Source organism: Carettochelys insculpta, chromosome 4, assembly GCF_033958435.1.
Source record: "Carettochelys insculpta isolate YL-2023 chromosome 4, ASM3395843v1, whole genome shotgun sequence".
Classification (NCBI taxonomy): Eukaryota; Metazoa; Chordata; order Testudines; family Carettochelyidae; genus Carettochelys; species Carettochelys insculpta.
The window spans coordinates 121,743,980-121,760,521 of NC_134140.1; positions in this window are offsets into that span (position 1 = coordinate 121,743,980).

Below are 16,542 nucleotides of genomic sequence, written 5' to 3' on the forward strand. Positions count from 1 at the left end.
GGCCTCCCCACCGTCCCGGTGGTGGTCAGGGCGTGTTGCACCCTCCATAACCTGTTACAGGCGTAACATGAGCCCTATATGCAGGGGTGGGCTGCTGAGCCAGGGCGTGGTTACGAACAGCCCCCTGCCGCCCTGTGCCACCAGGCCCAGCAGGACGGGGTGCTTGTATGGGAGGCCCTGCACCAAGCCTTCGAGCAGGGGCCACGGTAACCCCCCACCCTGCGCACTCCCCCCCAGGCCGCACCCTGCACACACACAAGCACCCCCCCCCCACACACACGACCTGCACACATGCACGGGGGACACAGGGTAAAACATAAAAATTAACTATTTACTCACAGAACTGTGACCCTCATTTCCTTGGGGAAACTATTTACTTGTCGGGGGGAGGGTGAACGAGGAGCTGGGGGGAAGTATTTACATGTGGAGGGGGGATGGTGAATGGGGAGCTGGGGTGGGGGGCCTCACACCTCCACAGGGCTCGACAGCTGGAATCCCTGTTGTCCGCACCTGCCCCTTTCTCCCCATGTCTGGGAGCCCCACTGGGGCTGGTGGCACAGGGAGGTAGGGGCGTGGCTTGGGCATGGTCCCCATGCCTGTGCTGGGCTCGGCAAGGGGGAGCCGGGGGGCTCGGCCTCCAGCTGGCCAGTTCTGGCCAGCAGGGTGTGGGGTAGGCAGACAAGGTTGGCCAGGGAGAGCTGGGGAGGGAGCAGGGCCTCGAGGTCGGCCTCCTCGGGCGGGAGGGCTGTTGTGGGTGAGGCAGGGGGATGGGGCATTGGGGCAGGGGGTGAAAACGCTGGGAGGGAGGGAAGGATAGGGGATGCATGGGCAACGGGGATGGGGGTGGGGCGATGGGGGCGGGGGTGAACTGTGACAGAGCAGCGACAGGGGCCAGGTGGCCCACTACAGCCTGGGTGAGGGCGTCCGGGTTGCCACTTCATGGCAAGCCACTCCCACACGACGCCTGTCAGCTCCCTCAGGGCGGCTGTGTGAGCTGTCCCCCCTGACTCCTTCTCCCCGGCTCGTGGTGGCAGCTGAGGGGCCGGTGGGAGCCCGTGCTGTCCCCATCTGAGGTCTGGGCCACTCCCCCTTGCCCTCGGTCATCGGGCTCCCTGGGCCCGTCACGAGGCTAGTCCAGCTGCTGGCTGCTGGAGCTGTGGAGACATAAGGGGAGAGGAACAGGCCATTAGTCCCAGTGAGGGACACCCTGAACCCCCCCCACCCCCACCCGCACCACCCCATCCTAGCGGTCCTGCAGGGAGCGCATTCGGGGTTCCCTGTCTGGGTTGCAGGAGCACTGGCTCTCCTCTGCCTCCCTCTGTCTCTCTGCGGCCTGGAGGCCCGTGGTACTGTCCGGGCAGCATGATGCTGGGTGCCACACGTCAACCCTGTGAGACCGGGGCAGTGGGGCCATCTGGCCTGCCCGTGTCCTGGGGCTGATGTCCCTGTGGGTGGGCTGCGGCCACCCTGGGTGGGACTGCGTGCCCCCTCCCCTGGCCCCGCAGCCACTGCTGTGCATGGTACATACTCGGGCAAGGCGCAATGTGAGGGAGCCAGGCTGGATGGGCCCGAGGGGACGTTGATGGCAAGGGCCCCCTCGCTCGAGCCCTTGTCATTGCTGGTGTCCAGGGTCCCTGGCAGGTGCCTGTGGGTGGCCGGTGGTCTGGGGTGGTCCTTTCCCTCAGTCCCCGTCCTCTCCAGCTCTGGCTCCATCAAGGGGTCCGCTGTGTCAAGAAACATGGCTGGGGGGTCAAGTTCTTTAAAGTAGGCGCAGCTGGTGGGCACTGCCCCGACTGCCCAGCCGTGTCCCGAGCCCGGCAGTAGCCCTGCCAGAGCGCTTTCACCTTGGACCTCACCACGTCCGGGATCTGGGTAGGATGACCCCAGCCAGTAGGGCCCTTAGCGAGGTGCTCAAACACCACCCTGTTCCAGCGCCAGACCTCCGTCTGGTGCAGGACCTCCTCATCTGCCCAGAGGGCGAGGAGGTCCTGCAGCTCAGCATCGGTCCAGGAGGGGGTCGGGACTCAGGGGGCTGGCTCCCCTCCTGGGAGGGCTCCAGTGTGCTTGGGGGGACCCTGGGGGGGAGGGTTGGGGGCCCTGGTCATGGTGCTGGAGGTGGTGCAGCTTCCCCTGGGGTGTTGTGGCTGGCAATGTGCTGAGCAGCAGCGTGGGCTCCCTGCTGCCTGCATGCTCTCAGCTTCTTGCCTGAGGGCTTCTGGGAGCCTGCGTCCTGAAACGCGGCTGGACACTGGAGCCGTAGAGCTCCGCCTGTGCTGTGAGCAGCGCTGCTGCCTGCCAGCTGATCACGGCCATGGAGGACTCCATCTTTCGAAAGAGCAGGTCGCGGAGCGTCTAGACTTGCTCTCTTTCAAAATACTCTTTTGAAGGAGGGCGCTTTCCCCATCCCGGGAATGGACGACCGACTTCAAAAGAACCGGGGGGGGAGGTTCTTTCAAGTGAATTTCGAAAGAGCGCCATGTCAGTGTAGATGCTCTGTGGGTTCTTTTGGAAGAACTTGGTCTTCCAATCTGAACTTCAACTGTACTTGCTAGTGTAGACGCACCCACGTAGTTTATTTTAGAAAAGGAACTAATCTAGGTGAGGGTCTTTCTAGACTACTTTGTTCCTACATTCTGGTTAGGATAGAAAAGTTGCATCATATAATGAAATGAATAAAATCTGAAGGCTTGTACAATTTGTAAAGTGTCTTACAATGCTAGAGGTAGAGGATTTAGAAATGTAAGAGACTAATAATTCAAAATAATAGCTTGCCCCTCTTGGTATTCATTTTGTGTGTGTGTGTACCAACACCTCAGCAGCCCCAGCCATGGGATTGACTGGGCGGGGAGTGGGGGCCAAGGAGCCGGCTGAGTACCTTTTACAAAAAGACACTATATATACACACACACACATACATTCTAGTGAATCAGAAAAATAGGTTTCCAATTTCCATTATTACCCAGGCACTGCCATTGATGTCATTAGAACAGCTTTTGGCAGGAGGTAAATGAAGCATTTTACTGGCAGTGAAGTTGAAGAGAAATATGTTCTGCATTGTAACTAAGTATTACACTTGGATAGTGAATGGGTCACTACTCAAGTCTCAGTGTGCCCAGTGACAGAACAGTGCCAGCCAAGGAATGGCTAACTGGTCTGGGAAAGCTGCATATGATCACAGTTGCGCAAGTTCTTGCTCCATTTTAATAATTGACCAGGTATGTAACAGGTGTAGTACACCAAATAAGCCCTAGAGAAGTCCCCAAGGGTTTTAAAGTGGTTGAGATTTGATTACAAGGGTCACTTACATTTAAAACATGGAGTAGAAATATTTCCTCTCAATAAAAAGACAATGACTGGCAAGATTGTTAGATTCCGAATCATGAAGTTCTCTGTTAAAATTCTTCCTTTGGCATATGTGGGGGTGGGTCAAGGAGTCATGCAGAATTCTGAGCCACCAGCTGACATGGGAGCTGTGTCTACACGTGCACGCTACTTCGAAGTAGTGGCACTAACTTCGAAATAGCGCCCGTCGCGGCTACACGCGTCGGGCGCTATTTTGAAGTTAACTTCGACGTTAGGCGGCGAGACGTCGAAGTCGCTAACCTCATGAGGGGATCGGAATAGCGCCCTACTTCGACGTTCAACGTCGAAGTAGGGACTGTCTAGACGATCCGTGTCCCGCAACGTCGAAATTGCCGGGTCCTCCATGGCGGCCATCAGCTGGGGGGTTGAGAGATGCTCTCTCTCCAGCCGCTGCGGGGCTCTATGGTCACCGTGGGCAGCAGCCCTTAGCCCAGGGCTTCTGGCTGCTGCTGCGGCAGCTGGGGATCCATGCTGCAGGCACAGGGTCTGCAACCAGTTGTCGGCTGTGTGTATCTTGTGTTGTTTAGTGCAACTGTGTCTGGGAGGGGCCCTTTAAGGGAGCGGCTTGCTGTTGAGTCCGCCCTGTGACCCTGTGTGCAGCTGTGCCTGGCACCCTTATTTCGATGTGTGCTACTTTGGCGTGTAGACGTACCCTCGCAGCGCCTATTTCGATGTGGTGCCGCGCAACGTCGAAGTTGAACGTCGACGTTGCCAGCCCTGGAGGACGTGTAGACGTTATTCATCGAAATAGCCTATTTCGATGTTGCTACATCGAAATAAGCTACCTCGATGTAGGCTTCACGTGTAGACGTAGCCGGGGGTGTGTGTTCTGCACAGCACACTTGAGGTCTCCGGCAGCACACCACTCTGGCAACAGTTAAACACTGCAGGGTGTGCACGAAGATGTCCTGATCAAGCTCTAGATCACACACAGTCAAGGCTTTTGAAATGCCAGTGCATGAGCCATAACCCCTCTCTTAATGCCTGGAAGAACACTCCAAGAATAGCTTTGGTGTTGAGCAGGTGTGTTGGGGAGAAAGAGTCTCTCTCTGCTCTCTTCTGACCTTCCCAGCACCACCCCTGAACATCCTGATGGCACAGCACAGGATACTGTGCTGTGGCTGTAAGAAAACTAGTTATTGTTTAACAGTCAATAAATGTGAAGAGCTCTCGGGGCATGCTGGCAGTAACCAGAAATGGTTTGAAATATTTGCACAGTGGAACAAAAATATACTGTGGTAAACAGGCTTTTTCCAATTGTGATGTGTACGTGTGAGGCCATCTCGACCTTGTCAGCAAAAGGCTATTTCGTTACTGGAAAGCCTCGTTCTCTGCTCAGGCGAGCTTCAAGAAAATGTGGTTTTGACAACTGTGACCCCGTGCCTTGCTCAGTTTGTCTGCTTTTTTTAGGCAACTTCCACTTTGGGATTGTCATGGAAAGCAAAGGTCACGTTGCCCAAGTCTGATTCACATGACAGGTCATCATCAAACTTAATTTTCCTGTTTTCCTAAGACACTCAGCTTCTCACAATATAGAACACTTAGGGAGGGGGGGGGTCACTGATTTTTGGTATCTATCAAAGATAGTTCACTTTTAACTTTTGCTTAATGAGTAACCAAGCGTCCTTAACATCATCCCTTTAATTGTTTAAAACATAGGAATGACCTAGAAAAAAGTCTGAAATCATTTGCAATGCATGTTGGGATTTCAGGGCCAGGAGCTGTAGGTCTAAACTGTTGTTACAATCTTCATATCATTGAGTGGCTTTGGTTTCATCATTTGTAAAGTGGACCCAGAGGGGGATTTGTAAGTTTTGTACAGGATGCATAGAACTTGGCAGAGGAAGAGCTGAAAGAAATCTGACAGAATAGTAGGGTATCCTGTTCAGAGGAGCTACATCTACACGGGTATGCAATATCGAAATAGCTTATTTTGATGTAGTGAAATTGAAATAAGCTATTTTGATGAATAGCATCTACATGTCCTCCAGGGCTGGTGCCGTCGACGTTCAACGTCGACATTGGGCAGCACTACATCAAAGTAGGCACTGCAGGGGAGCGTCTGCACACCAAAGCGGCCCACATCGAAATAAGGGTGCCAGGAACAGCTGCAGACAGGGTCACAGGGCGGACTAGCACTTCCGGGGCAACAGCTAGCTGCTCCCTTAAAGGGCCCCTCCCAGACACACTCAGCCTGCATAGCACGCGGTCTGCAGAGCCACAAGCACGCACACCCCGTGGAAGCAGTATGGACCCCCAGCAGCAGCAGCAGCAGCAGCAGCAGCAGCAACAGCAGCTAGAGGTCCACACACCCACCCCTGCAGGAGCAGTGCTTGCCCTGCTTAGTGCCATGCAGGAGGCAGCTGATTATCTTTTATTTGTGGAAGAGGAGCTGCCCCCAGGGGATGAGGAAGCAGCCCCAGACCTTGCTGCCCTCTGACCCCCCCAGCCGCACACGCTGCTGGCTGTGGAGCTACCCCACAAGCATGGACTGGTGGGAGCGGCTGGTGCTCGGCGAGTGGGACAATGACCACTGGCTCCAGAATTTCCGCATGAGCCGGCAGCCATTCCTGGAGCTCTGCCAGTGGCTCACCCCTGCCTTACAGCACCAGGACACCTCCATGCGACGTGCCCTCACAGTCAAGAAACGGGTCGGCATCGCTGTCTGGAAGCTGGACACTCCAGACAGCTACCGATCCGTAGGGCAGCAGTTCGGCATGGGCAAGGCCACTGTAGGGGCTGTCCTCATGGAGGTAAGAGGACCCAGGGAAGGGGGGGAGCCCTGGGGGGGGAGCCCTGGGGGGAGACCTCGGGGGAGCCCGGGGGGGGAGGGCCAAACACACCCTGCACACCCCTCACTGGTGGTCTGTCATGTCCTTCCCCTGCAGGTTGTACATGCAATCAATGCCCTGCTCCTCCACAGGCTCATGCGGCTTGGGGACCCGGATGCTGCCATCACGGGGTTTGCCAGCCTGGGCTTCCCAAATTGCTTTGGGGCCCAGGATGGGACCCATATCCCCATCCGTGTCCCGGAGCACAGCGGAGGACACTTCCTCAATAGGAAGGGATACCATTCCGTGGTCCTCCAGGCCTTGGTGGACAGCCGGGGCCGCTTCCTGCACATTTATGTTGGCTGGACTGGCAGCACCCACGACGCCCGGGTATTCAGAAATTCGGGCCTGTGCCGCCGGCTGGAGGCGGGGACCTACATCCCCCAGCGGGAGATCCCTGTGGGGGGGACACCACCATGCCACTCTGCATCGTCGCAGACACGGTGTACCCCCTCCGGCCCTGGCTCATGCACCCTTACACAGGCCATGTCACAGCCAGCCAGGAGCGGTTCAACACGCGCTTGAACCATGCGCGCCAGGTGGTCGAGCACACTTTCGGCCGCCTCAAAGGGCGCTGGAGTTGTCTCCTCACCTGCCTGGATGCAGGCCTCACCAACATCCCCCAGGTTGTGGGCACATGCAGCACACTCCACAACCTGGTGGAGAGCAAGGGAGAGGCCTTCTTCCAGGGCTGGGCTGTGCAGGCTGGCAGGGCTGACATCCAGCCATCCACTGCCCCCAGTCGCCAGGTCGACCCTGAGGGGATCCGGGTCCGGGAGGCCCTGCGGGCCCATTTTGACCAGGCTGCGGGGTGAACGCTGGTAGGGCCAGCTGCAGGTGAGCCACCCACTGCACTCCCCCATTCTCCACAACACTCCGTGCCCCCACGCCCACACCACAGAGCACCCGAGAGCACCCCCCCCCGACTTTTCTTTGAAATAAATGGAAATATTGTTTCAAACCAAACAGTGCAACCTCTTATTAATAACATAGAAAAAAAGGGGGGAACTATTTACATGGGGGGGCAGCTAGCAAAACAGAACAGGGGTCCAACACAAACTATATACAAATGGGGGATATGTACAAAGGGGGGGGGCACGTCCTTGGCCCCGCACCCTAATGTCCAGCGCCCGGTGTTGGAGGGCGCGACCCTCGCCTCGGCTGGAGCCCTGGGCGAGGCTGGGTGGGGGCTGGGAGAACCAGCAAATACAGCTGGCCGGTGTCCGCAGGCCCCAGGACCCCCTCGGCGGCAGGCCCCAGGGTGGCTGACGGTGGAAGGACGGCGGGTGGAGCGGCGGGTGGCGCGGCAGGGGGGGCCAGGTGTTGTGCTATGCGCTCAAAGGTGTGCATGCAAGTCCCCGAAGCCTCCTGGCGCCAGGCCAGCGCTCGCTCTTGGAGCTCCAGCCGCCACTCCTCCACCCGCAGGCGCCGCTCCGACACCTCCAGCTGACGCCAGAGGGTCGCGAGCAGTTGGGGGTCCGTGGCCATCCTCGGGCGGCTCCGCCATCGGCCTCGTCCTGGGGCTGGTCAGTGCTCCGCCGAGGGGCTGGCCTGCTGGGATAGCCCCGGTGGGCTCTCTGGGACGACGGACACATCGCTGGCATTCTCCGGGCGCTGCGATGGTGCAGCTGCGGAACACGGGGGGAAGAAGAGTGGAGACAACCGTTAGTGTGGGCCCTGACCTGTGGCCCTTGTCCCCCCACCCCTCTGCTGCTGGTTCCCCATCCCCGTCCCCGGGAGATGCTGCTGCTGCTGCTGATGGGTGTCCCCCGCCCACGGGGGACCCTAGGTTCCGCTCCCCCAATCCACAGGGATGGGGCATGGCACTGTCCTGCTGGGGGGCAGGGGCTGATGCACTCTTCTGAGGGACATGCCACTGCTGTCCTTGGGGCCATGGTCATCTGGGTGTGTGGACGGCCCTGGTCATGTCTCTTGTCCCCGCCCCTTAACCGCGGGGGTGTGCACCGGGGGGTTACATACCTGAAAGTCCGCTCCCACGGTCGGGGGACACCCACTGAGCGGACGCCCTGCTGGAGCTCTGGGATGGGAGGGCAATGCGGAGCCCCCCGTTGCTGGAGGAGTCCCCCTCCTCCTCCTCCAGCATCCCAGGGGTGGGCTCCTGGGGTGCAGGGCTTGCCTCCGGGGCGGACTCCGTCTCCGGGGCCTGCTGGGGCTCGTTGGCCGATGTGTCAAGAGTGGCCAGGGGGAGGAGATGTACCGGGGGCCCAGGATGGCCCTGAGCCCCCTGTAAAAGGGGCAAGTGGCGGGAGCAGCCCCAGATCGGCTAGCCGCATCCCGGGCCCGGGTGTAACACTGCCGCAGCTCCTTAACCTTACTCCTGACGTGGTCAGGGGTGCGGACAGGGTGACCCCAGGCAGCCAGACCCTCGGCCAGCCGAGCGAATGCATCCGCATTCCACCTCTTGCTCCCCATTACCTGGAGCACCTCCTCCTCGCCCCAAAGCCCCAGCAGATCCCAGATCTTGGCCTCCGTCCAGGAGGGGCCCTGCTGCCTCTTCCCTGGCTGGCTGACAGGCTGGGAGCCCTGGGTCCCCTTGGGGGGGTGCCCTGTGGGCGCTTGGGGGCTGGCTGGCTGCCATGAGGTTCAGGGTGCGGGCTGGGGCTGCTGAGGTCCATGCAGGCTGACCGCGTGGCAGCGCTTCTGCCTGCACGCACTCTCAGCTTCCTGCACAGGAACGCAGAGGGCGGGGAGCTTTAAGGGGCTGCTGCACGTGGCGACCATAGAGCTCAGGGGCTGGAGAGAGCATCTCTCAACCCCTCAGCTGATGGCCGCCATGGTGGACCCCGCAATTTCGATGTTGCGGGACGCGGATCGTCTACACGTGCCCTACTTCGACGTTCAACGTCGAAGTAGGACGCTATTCCCATCTCCTGTTGGGGATAGCGACTTTGACGTCTCACCACCTGACGTGGATTTCAACTTCGAAATAGCGCTCACCACGTGTAGATGTGGCGGGCGCTATTTCGAAGTTGGCACGGCTACTTCGAAGTAGCCGGCTCGTGTAGACGCGGCTAGGGTGAGGTGAGAGTCCTGGCCAGCAGATACATCATCATTTCTGACAAATCCCTCCCCCAGCATCCCATTCTGTCATTTGAGCAAGCCACTTGCAGGCACAATTTCCCCAAAATGAGGACTTAGCTCCTGGGAACCTGAGGTCACCTGCATTTCTCCTTCTCTTCTCACCTACATGCTAGTCTAGTACCTGCTCACCATCACCTCTCCCTGTGCTTATTTCCCTTCTACCTTTCACATGCTTCCCAGCCAGCTGGGGCTTTTCTACCCCTGTAAGCCTGACTTGTTTCCTCTTTCCCTGTTGCCTTTGACATTCCTTTCCTACAGGTAAACACTGTTTCCTGAGGTTAACTTCAGTTTCTTTGCCTGCTCCTAGCTTAATGGCCCCAGCAGTCACAGAGTCATCTGTAGCTTCTCTAGCTACAGCCATGGGTCCAATTGCCAGAGGCCAGCCTTAGGCTTGGTCTATACTAGGCAGTTTGCAGATACACAATTCTAGCTATGGCCATTCAGTAGCCAGAATCAATTTATCCGCAATCAACTTACCTGGCCATCCTCACTAAGGAAGGTCAAAGGGAGAGTTTCTCCCGCTGACCTCCCTTACTCCTCACAATAGCAAGGAGTACAGGGGCTGACTGCCGACCCCAAAAAGTCGATTTTGTGTGTCTCCACCAGGTGTGCAAAATCAAACCTTGGAAAATTGACCATGAGCAGGTTGTTCTTCTGGGTAATGCAGATGTGGCCGTAGACAGCTGCAGCTATTAGCCACAGGAGGGGTGGCAAGTCCAAAGCAGAGCACGTTTTAGCCTGGCAAGAGCAGCACTTGGAATTCCAGACCCTCAGCCCTGGGCCTAGACAGCTGCAGGCTCTGCAGTTCCATGCTTCCCGCTAGGCCATGGCTTTAAGTACCTGAGATTCCCATCATCTGAAGCAGGTGCTCCCAATTCCTGTGCACCCCTCAGCTAGCACATAGTCAGGCAGAAAGCGCAGACTGAATGATTTTGGAGGCTGGGGCGCCAGGAGGTTCTGAGTTGTGAGCAGCAGCTATGCAACAAATCCACATGGCAACTCTCCACAGCGGGATCAGGATCCTATGAAGACAGTGGAGTTACCCTATGTATAACCAGTTCCACCCAAAGCCGGCTGAAGTGAGAGAGTCTTTTCATAGAAGCAAAGGTCCCATTCTAGACTCTGAGGCTGTTTCTACACAGGCCACTTTCTTTGAAAGTAAGAGTAAAGTGAGTTTTATGCTGTGCTGGTTTGTTATTGTAACAGGAAGGCCTCATGTTATCTAGTGAACCATAAACATCTCCTGCAGCACTTTTTCTGTGAGGCCTCCCACCCAATTACTAACTGTAAGCAAGGCACGTTTACAAGGGCTGAAAATGGCAGGTATTCTGGTTTTGAAAAGGACGGCACTTCTGAATGGAGTAGGAATTGTGGAAGCGCACAGAACACACTGCTGGCTCCTGCATGGTTACACAGCTGCAGTACAGTGGAAAATTTTCAGTTTCTGTGACTGGAGGACATATGGGTCCACCTTGTAAGACTGTCCCTTATAATGAGGAAAAGGTGAAGTGCCTTTGTTATTCTTTGGTTCCACTCTTGATTTCTGTGGGGAATTTGCCACGGCAATATTACTGTCTTTTTAAAAGAAAAAAAATTGTAAGGGCTGTGGAAAATAGCGACTCCTGCCCTTAGTTAGCACTGGGAAGATGCTAGCATTAGTTGTTCAGTGTTATCTTACTGATCCACTGTAATTTATTGTCAAAAAAGTATTTGATTCTGGACCAAGGATGTAACAGCCACTCAAATTAAACTGGAGCACTCCTGTTCAAATCTGGAGGGCAGGTGCTAGATTCCCTTCCTGAGTATTAGATAAAGGAAAAACCCATTTTTGCCTTCTATGGCTGTGGAAATAGAGTCAAATCCTCCTATCTGCCTGGTACTGTACTTAGAGCTATGCAAGCCCTCCAGTAGAGCCTACCCTATCTTATCATATTAACCTCTCCTGCCAGTTTCCACATAACTCCCTTGCTAGGCTTCAGACAGAGATACGCTGTCCCCTCAGGCCACCCAGTTCCTTCCTTGGAGGTGGCCAGATGAGGCCACCAGCATCCTTAATCCGTTCTGGGGAAGTCTTCTAAGGCCAAAGCTGCCTGTGCTCTTGTGCACACGTTCCCATTCAGTGCCACCTGGGCTTTGCCAGATTTTCAGAATGCTTGTGCAGGACATTAAAAAAAGTAAAAGAAAAAATGTTTCAAAACAACTGACTCCCCAAAATTATTCGTACAGTAAAACCCTGGTTACTCCCGGTTATCTCACATTCTGTTTTATCTGACAGCCTGGGGTGGTGTGGGATAAAAGAGAAAGTTGGATAACCAGGGGTTGGATCATCTCCCTAAGCCCATGGCAACCGGGAGCCAGCTCTCAGCAGCCATCCGCCTGGTGGGCAGCTGGCCTGGGGAGCTGGCAGCCCCACCTGGGGCCAGCAGCAACTGTCTACCAGGGCCCTTTGGGTCTCCATGCCTGGGGTTGACTGGGGCTCCACACTCTGGCTGCCAGTTTCCCTGCCCAAGGCTAGTGGTGGCTGCCCACCCGGAGAGTCAGCTCCATGGCAGCTGGCAGACTGCCCCTGGCAGCCAGCTCAGAGAGCCAGGCTAGAAGGTACAGCACAGGGCAACGTGCTGGACTATAAGACCAAAACAAAAATTGAATTGCTATTTGATCAGTCAGCAATGTCCATCCTGTGCCCTGAATGAGGTGGAAAATATATTGTGATCATGTAGTTAGGGGCTGTGTCTTGATGCAAATGAAGGTTATTAATTTCTGAGAGCTTGAATTTGCAACTTTAATATTCATTTAGCATGGTATGGAGGAGGAATGACTATGAATACAGATTCTAGGTCCCTGGAAGGTGAGACTTGAGCACTACTGAAATATTTATATGGTTTATGATAGTATAAAGGGGAATGGAGCTCTTTGGAAAATCATGTGTTTGTGCTCTTTTAGTAATAACTGAGACACATGGTACAAAGCTTGTAGGGACAAATAGAATTTTCAGGAAAACAGAATTCCTCCTACACATGAAGTTATTGGAAGGGCAAATAATTAAACAATATCCAGGGACTATAAATTTACAGATACCAGTGGTGGAATGGCTGTCCTGTGTATTAAGACTTAAACATAGTGCCCACTTGTGGCAAAAAATGTGAACTAAGAAAAGCAGAGTGAAAAATGTGGGAAAAGTGAATGGAGCCAATGTGAGAACAAGTCCAATTCATTTTGGTCAAGTTCTGACCCAGCATGACATCTGGCATGTTTGTTGCCACATACTAGTCACATTAACGCTGTTGTTTTGATTTTAATTTGGTGTAGCAGGTTGTAGTCTGACCCTCTTGACCCGCAAATCCTTAGCTAGCTAATAGAGCAGCAGACATTGTGTAAGCTAGAAACAGGCACAGTTTCTTGAATCACTTCACTCCCTCTCTATAATAAACTGAAAGGAAACAGAAATCCTTATGTGTGTGTATAGATAGTTTTACGGCTCTATGAATAAAATTCGCCAGAGAACACAGTGTGCTGGTCAGTATATACCAATAGGTGAACCTCAAAAGACGAGAAGTTTGTGTTTGATCCTTCTAAACATGGACATTTTAAATGCTTGTAAGAAACTCTCGTGTCTTCAAACTGAATTCTCTTAAAGAAACAGAGAGAAAGCCATGCTATCAAAACAAAAAAGCAGTCAAGTAGCACTTTAAAGACTAACAAAATTTATTAGGTGAGCTTTCATGGGACAGACTCACTTCTTCAGACCATAGCCATCCCAGAACAGACTCAATATTTAAGGCACAGAGAACCAAAAACAGTAATCAAGGTGAACAAGTCACAAAAAAAATGATCAAGATAAGCAAATCAGAGAGTGGAGGGACAGAAGGGGAGGGGAGTCAAGAATTAGATTCAGCCAAGTATGCAAATGAGCCCCTATAGTACCCTGGAAAATTCCCATCCCAGTTCAAACCACGTGTTAATGTGTTGAATTTGAATATAAAAGAGAGTTCAGCAGCCTCTCTTTCAAGAGTGTTGTGAAAATTCCTCTTCAGTAAGACACAAACTTTTAAGTCATTAACAGAATGGCCCACTCCATTAAAATGCTGGCTAACCGGTTTGTGGATCAGGAGTGTTTTTATGTCTGTTTTGTGTCTATTAACTCTTTGTCTAAGAGAGTTTGAAGACTGTCCTATACACAAAGCATCTGGGCATTGTTGGCACATGAGGGCATCTATGATGTTAGCTGAGGAACATGAGAATGTGCCCGTGATTCTTTGAATAACCTGGTTAGGTCCAGTGATGGTATCTCCAGAATAGATATGTAGACAAAGCTGGCAGCGGGCTTTGTTGTAAGGAAAAGTTCCAGGACTGGTGTTCCTGCAACATAGGCTGTGGTTGTGGGTGAGAATCCTCATGAGGTTGGGAGGTTGTCTGTAGGAGAGAACAGGCCTGTCACCTAGGGCCTTCTAGAGTGTGTCATCCTGATTAAGGACAGGTTGTAGGTCTTTAATAATTCGTTGCAGTGGTTTGAGTTGGGGGCTATAGGTAATGACCAGTGGTGTTCTGTTCTTGGCTTTTTTGGGCCTGTCTCGGAGTAGCTGGTTTCTGGGTATTCGTCTGGCCCTGTCAATTTGTTTTTTTATTTCCCCTGGTGGGTCATTCAGGTTCATGAATATTTGGTGAAGATCTTGTTGGTTTTGGTCTCTGTCAGTAGGATCAGAGCAAATGCGATTGTACCTAAGGGCTTGACTGTAAACAATGGCTCTAATTATGTGTGCAGGATGGAAGCTACAAGCATGTAGGTAAGTATAACAATCAGTGGACAAGAGCCTTCAATATTGAGTCTGTTCTGGTATGGCTATGGTCTGAAGAAGTGGGTCTGTCCCATGAAAGCTCACCTAATAAATTATTTTGTTAGTCTTTAAAGTGCTACTTGACTGCTTTTTTGATTTCTCTTAAAGAAAGGCTTCCTTATGCAATTGCAATTCCGGACACAGCCAAAGACTGCAGAGATGATTACAAACATGAATTAATGGGGAGTATTTAAGAGAACTGTTTTCTAATCACATGAAAGACATATTTAAAAGCTGAAGTACTCAATGCTTTTTTTTTGCCTCAGTCTTCATGGACAAAGTCAACTTCCCCAGGACGGTCCTAGATGATGCAGTATGGGAAGGTGGAGGGCAGCCATCTGTGGGGAAGGAACAAGTTCTGAGCTATCTAGAAAAACTAGATGTGCACAAGTCCATGGGTCTGGATTTAATGCACCCCAGGGTACTGAGGGAATTGGCAGAGATCATTGCTGAACCTTTGGCCATTATCCTTGAAGACTCTTGGAGATCGGGGGAGATACCAGATGACTGGAAGAAGGCAAACGTAGTGCCCATCTTTAAAAAAGGAAAGAAGGACAATCCAGGGAACTATAGACCCGTCAGCCTTACCTCAATCCCTGGGAAAATAATGGAGAGAATTCTCAAGGAATCCATTTTGAAGCACTTGGAAGAGGGGACAGTGATCAAAAGTAGCCAACATGGATTCACCAGGGGCAAGTCCTGCCTGACGAATCTGATTAGCTTCTATGACGAGGTAACAAACTCTGTGGACGTGGGGAAGTCAGTGGATGTGATATACCTTGACTTCAGCAAGGCTTTTGATACGGTCCCCCACAACATTCTTGTCCATAAGTTAAGGAAATATGGATTGGATCCTCGGACTATAAGATGGATAGAAAGCTGGCTTGATGGTTGGGCCCAACGGGTAGTGGTCAATGGCTCAATATCTGGATGGCGGTCTGTTTCAAGTGGAGTGCCGCAAGGCTCGGTTCTAGGGCCGGTGTTATTCAACATACTTATTAATGACCTGGATGAGGGACGGGGTTGCACCCTCAGCAAGTTTGCAGATGACACAAAACTAGGGGGAGAGGTAGATATGTTGGAGGGTAGAGAGAGAATCCAGAGGGACCTGGGTAAATTGGAGGACTGGGCCAAAAGAAATCTGATGCGGTTCAATAAGGAGAAGTGTAGAGTCCTGCACCTGGGGTGGAAGAATCCCAAACGTTGTTACAGGCTGGGGACCGACTGGCTCAGCAGCAGTATGATGGAAAGGGACCTAGGGGTTATGGTGGATGAAAGGCTGGATATGAGTTAACAGTGTGCCCTTGTAGCCAAGAAAGCTAATGGCATACTGGGGTGCATTAGGAGGAGCATTTTGAGCAGATCTAGAGAAGTAGTTATTCCTCTTTATTCAGCACTGGTGAGGCCACATCTGGAATATTGTGTCCAGTTTTGGGCCCCCCAGTATAAAAAGGATGTGGATTTGCTAGAGCAGGTTCAGTGAAGGGCAACAAAAATGATTAAGGGTCTGGAGCTCAAGACCTATGAGGATAGGCTGAGGAATTTGGGCTTGTTTAGTTTACAGAAGAGAAGACTTAGAGGAGATTTAATAGCAGCCTTCAACTTCCCGGAGGGGAGCTCTAAAAAGGAGGGTGGGAAACTGTTCTCAGTGGTGTCAGATGGCAGAACAAGGAGTAATGGTCAGAAATTGAAGAGGGAGAGGTGTAGGTTAGATATTAGGAAAAACTACTTCACTAGGCAGCTGGGGAAGCATTGGAATGTGTTGCCTAGAAAGGTGATGGATTCTCCATCCCTTGAGGTTTTTAAGTCCCGGCTGGACAAGGTCCTGGCTGGGATGACTTAGATGGGGTTGATCCTGCTTGAAGCAGGGGGCTGGACTAGATGACCTCCTGAGGTCCCTTCCAGCCCTGTGATTCTGTGATATTTCAAACTTGGTGTGAAAGTTCCCCCTTAGGGTTTATTTTATCCGTAAACCCTTTATTTAAAAGAGACCTGTAGAATTCTGTAATAATGATTAAAAACACCAAAGTGCTAGTATGGCATTCTAGCCTATGGAGGCTCTCATGCTGTTGCAAGCTTCCATGGCAGCAAGATTTGTCTGCCCTTTTGTGGGTACATGACACCTTCTCCCTACTATTCCCAGAAGCCATACGTACTCGCCATCCTTCTCAGTAATTGGATGAGGACAGAGCTATCAGTAGTATTAACCTCTCAAAGGGTGATAGAAAGGAGGAACTAGGCTTTATGCATCAGTGAACAGAGAAAGGAAGTAGGCACTGCCCCCTTTGAGAGGGGTCTGCAGCAGCAGTATGGATCCATGTGTCCCTAACAGGTTCCTGCCTTGTTAAGTCAGTTGTACCCATACAAGGAAGTTTGAAGCAGTACCAGAGCAGGATTCTCCAATTTCTCAG